At 42.1% G+C, this 5063-nt stretch overlaps 1 pseudogene; it reads left to right on the top strand.

Moving 5' to 3' along the window:
• Positions 1–1822: 1822 nt before the first annotated feature.
• Positions 1823–4671, top strand: LOC127218770 (E3 ubiquitin-protein ligase MARCHF5-like; annotated as a pseudogene).
• The last annotated feature ends 392 nt before the right edge of the window (positions 4672–5063 follow it).

Raw genomic sequence — 5063 nt, forward strand, 5'->3', positions numbered from 1 at the left:
CCACTATCTTGTCTCTTGCTTCATTCTCTAGGCCTTCGCCTGATTCATGGAAGAGATCGTAGCACGGGTGCTACATTTCCCCACAGTCCCCTTTCTCTGGGGCAGCCTGATAGTTTGTGCCCTCCAATAAACTGTCTTCCACTCACACTGTAGTCTGTTTTAGGTGGTTTCACTGTGCTTTGTTTACAAAAACACCTAGAGGAAAAAATTATTTTGAGCATGATTCAAGGCACAGTCCATTACAGCAGAAAGTCCAAGGCAGCGAGAACTTGAAATAGCAGGCCACATTATTTTGGGGTCCATTGGCTTGAATAGGACTCAGGCACTAAGTCCAAACAAAAGTAAAAGGTTTATTGTAATGGAAACTGTGACTGATTTCAATCAGAGGCACAGAGAGGCTCTGGAGCTGAACTGTGGCCCTGAACCCGGGTTTTCTCTGGGTTTTTTTAACAACCGTCTGTGCCCCATTACTTTGGAGTCAGGAGCCAATCAGGGCTTAGTGTGTTTCCTACTGGAAGATTTGGCTTCCTATTGGCTAGGTTTTCCAAATGCAGTTAGACTGATCTCTAAGGCACTCCTCTGGTCGTGGTAGCTGAGATGTTCTACATTAGTCCTTTCCAAATAGAATACCATGTATCTGACCTGTGCAGATCAGGACACCATATATCTGTCCTCGCAGGACAAGATGCCTGCAAAGACAGACATGTGATAGTTACCCAAGGGAGTGGGGGATAGGTGTCTTGGAAACTTAAATTTTATTTGACCTTAATACAAAATGGAGAGTTTGTCCAAACTGAAAATGGCTTCAGTTAAGTTCCTTCTTAGAACATCACACCCGATGTTAAGAATAGAGAGCAATATTGTTTCTTCGTCTTATACAGCCCAGTATCCCCCACCTAGGCAGGGGTACCACCCATAATTAAGAAAGGTCTGCCCACATCATTTAATGTAATGAAGATGATCATGCTCCAGCTATGACCTTGAGGTCCACCTCCCAGATGATTCTGTCAAATTGCGTTTTCCTGGGGAAATGAACAAAAAAAGTGGTGACACTTGAAAAGAAATAACTCCACACAATTCTACCATGTTGTAACAATGAGTTTAACTGGGATCACTTGCAGGGACATGAGCAACTTATGGGTGATCACACAATCAGGAAGTACTGAGTTCTCAGAAACATATCATGCTTAAGGGCTTCAAACACAGCAGGCAGCAACAGGCAGCATACCTTGTTAGAAGTGAAGAAGTACCCACACACTTTGGCACAGAGGGGGAGGGTGGAAAAACCAAAGCCCCTGTCCACCAGGATGGCCTGGGACTTTTAAGTGTTTTGGTGGCACAGAGCAGCTGTCTTGCTCTGATCCACTATTCCTCACCATGTGTCCATTCCTCCATTTTGGAATAGGAAAGTATATTCGGTGTCATTTTATGTTGGAAATACCTAGCATTGATTCTGCTTATATAGGAAGTCACAGTTAAGAGACTGCATTTAGTTTCAGTAGAGACTGGACTTTAAGATGGGATAAGGCTGTGCAAAACTTCAGAAACTGGGTGGTGATGTGTAGAAGTGAAAGGTGGGCAAAATCCCCGAACTAGACCACTCTACGGGTAGAAATAAAGATTTATTGGGAGTCAAAATGTCAAGGCTGTCTCTTGGGAACAGAGAACAGTGTGGATGGGTGCCAATTTTAAGCAGTAGTTTCTGGGGGCATGCTATGAAACAGAGCATTCTGAGGAATGTTAGGATTCAGGCGTTATGCTGGTCTGCCCCAGTCACCTGACAGGGCACACTCAGGATGTACCATGGCCAGCCCAGCGTCCTATGGCTGCTATGTCACTGTGTAGTCTGCGCGCAGGTGCAAATTACTTTAAGCGGGTAGGACAAAGTGAGTCTGCATTCCATAGCACAAAGTAATCTCACAAACAAAAGCAAACAAATCCTTCTAGGAGCTTGTGTATGTTAGAGGTTTTTTTGTTTGTTTGTTTTTGTTTTGTTTTGTTTGGGTTTTTTGTTGTTGTTGTTTTTATTTTTTTATTTTTATTTTTTGTTTGTTTGTTTTTGTTTTTTGTTTTTTAGAGACAGTGTTTTTTAGAGACTCTATAGTTTTGGAGCCTGTCCTGGAACTTGCTCTGTAGACCAGGCTGGCCTCAAACTCACAGAGATCTGCCTGTGTCTGCCTCCCAAATACTGGAATTAAAAGCATGCATTACTACTACCTGACCCTTACGTCAGGATTTGTAAATTGCTCATCTGGAATAATTTAAAAGCTGTATAATTTGTAACAAAGACTATTTCCTTTGGGAAGTTTTGTCTATTTTGTATATATGGATAGATCTATGGCTGTAAGTTTTATTCTGGACATGGAGACACAAAATTATGTCAGTGTCTTAGGGATTTTATTGCTGTGAAGAAACACTATGACAATGGTAACCTTTGCAAAGAAAATATTTAATTGAGGTGGTAGCTTACAGTTTCAGAGATTTAGTACATTATTGGGGAGCATGGGGACATAGTGGCACACCTTAGCAGAGGTAACAAGAAGTTGACTGAAAGTCACACTGAGGGAAAATTGAGCAAAAAAAACCTCAAAGCCTGCCTCCCACAGTGATACACTTCCTCCATCAAGGCCACACCTCCTAATAGTGCCATTCCCTTTGGGGGTCATTTTCTTTCAAACCACTGTAGTCAGATTCAGTTAAATGTATAAATATATGTGGCCACTACATATTTGTTTATGACTGGTCTTGAATATGTGAGTTTACTATGTTCCATGTGTGTTTATGATAGTTATGATTACAACTATCCTGGGCTCAGAATTTGTCTTAGGGCTTTCTGGCCACTGAACCTGATGTTATAACAGAGATTAATATGTTATCTGGGAATAAATAATATTAAAGTTGTTTTATGCTGTCCTACTTTATTAAAAAAACAGCTAAAGAAATTGGGTTTGATTAAAAATCTGTAACAAAAGTTAACTTAGATCTCATAACTCTGAGCTGGAGCTGTTCTGGGAAAAAACATGGTTTGGTACCATCTTTACTAAGGGCAGGCATGTGGACGTTTGCTGCCCCGACCCGCAGGGTCAGTCGATGGGGACCCTGAGGTAAGGAGTGAGAATGAGGGGACAAGAGACTGGAGAGATGGAGACAAGACAGTGCTCCAACCAAGTCTCGTTTAATGAATATAACCACAGGGTTTAAGTAGTGGAGAAATGAGGGAATGGGCCAAAGGGAGGATGTGAGGGGAGCAGAATGTCCTTCCAAGAAGGATGCAGGTGCCCTGCTATAAGACAAGTTGCTATATGATAGGACTGCAGCTGGGACTCTTTCAGGGTCAGGCTGCATCATATGCTTAACAAGAGAACAGTCATAGGGGAATGGAAAATTACCAATATGTTAGTATCTAAGAGAGTAGTAAGGAAGATGGCTAACTTTGCTCTATGATTCCCCACAGTTTGCCATTTTGACTAGGCAAACTGTGGATGGAGAATAGGGATGTCATTTGACTTCACCACCATCTTGATTAGATAAAGATAATCATGAGAGTGTGTCTACCAAGGAAGCAACTATGGGGTTCCAAGATAGTTTGGATTATGATGAATTTTATATGGTAATTCCTGTCCTGTTCTGAAAACAAGGTTTATGAAAGATAGGATTTAGGTGGATGCCCTCGGGCTGGGCACCACGCCACAGGCCTTCCAGGAGCAATGCCCTGAGGCTGTGTGGCTGGGTCACAGAAGCCAGGGGATTGAGGCCTACTCAGCCACCTCTCAGTGCTATTGTCCCCAGGCATGGCCCTGAGTGGGGCTGCGGTCAAGGGCCTAGCTCACCAATTCTGCAGATGCCAACCAAGCCCTTCAACAGATGCTGGACAAAAGTTGCTGGGTGTGTTTTGCCACCAATGAGGATAGTAGAACAGCTGAGTGAGTGAAACCATGCAGATGCAGAGGATCTACTAAGTGGGTCCATCAGGCTTGCCTAAACGCTGGGTGGATGAGAAGCAGAGAGGAAACAAAGCAGCTGTAATGTCACGTCCTCGGTGCAAAGCTGAATACCTAATAGTTTCTCCAAAGTTGGGTCCAGTCTTTTATGTCTTGGATCTTGCAGATAGACTGATATTAAAAGCTTGCCCTTTTGCTGCAGGAGGAATAATGGTTGGGTCTATATCTACTGGACAGCTGTGACTTACGAAGCAGTGACAGTGACGCAGGTCGTAGGTCATAAAGAAGGGCTGCACGTACAGAGTGAGCTGACACTTTATTCCTTTAGATTGGACTTCTTGCTATTCCTGTCATGCTGATTCTGGACAAAATGATTCTCTGGGAGGACTAAGTGTTAGACTATGGCACAAATACTCAAATAACAAATTTTAAACAGTATATTTTCAAGGGTTGGTTGTCCTGTTCCTCAAATACCCCTGAAGCTAATCCTTTAACTGATCATGTCTCTGCTACCTGAATTTTGTGTGGAGCCCTTGTCTTTCCTACTATTTCAACAATTATTGGTAAACTGATGCTCAGTAGTGTTAACTCATATTTACAAAGGACAATCTTGGGTGGAATTGCTTTTGTTGCCATAAAAGGAGCATTTAAGGTTTACTTCAAACAGCAGCAATATTTACATCAAGCACACAGAAAAATCCTAACTTATCTGGAGCAAGAAGAAGCATAAAAGTGACTTGTGGTTGTTCTGAGGCCTGTCATTCTGACGAGTCTGTTGTGTTGTTCTGATTCCATCATTAATGAACTAGAGAAGACTTGTGATATGCTACTGCTCCTGTCTTTTAAAGAAATGTAATGAAGCATGAAAGGCAGAGGATCCTCTCAGGAATCATAGAACTATAATTCGATTCAACCTCGTTATGTGTATGTACTGCTTTGACAGCCTTTGGCTAAACCATTATCTCAACATGGTAAACCTGGGTTTGTTCATACTTTTCCAGACAAAAATGTAAACCTAAAACTACAAATATTAAAATGGACATGCCGTTTTATTCTGAAGCCTCTTTTGTATATACTCATGTGCAGTGTTTTCTTAGGTACTGTGAAGACTTTTCTCACTGG

The sequence above is a fragment of the Phodopus roborovskii genome, unplaced genomic scaffold, assembly GCF_943737965.1.
Source record: "Phodopus roborovskii unplaced genomic scaffold, PHOROB, whole genome shotgun sequence".
NCBI lineage: Eukaryota > Metazoa > Chordata > Mammalia > Rodentia > Cricetidae > Phodopus > Phodopus roborovskii.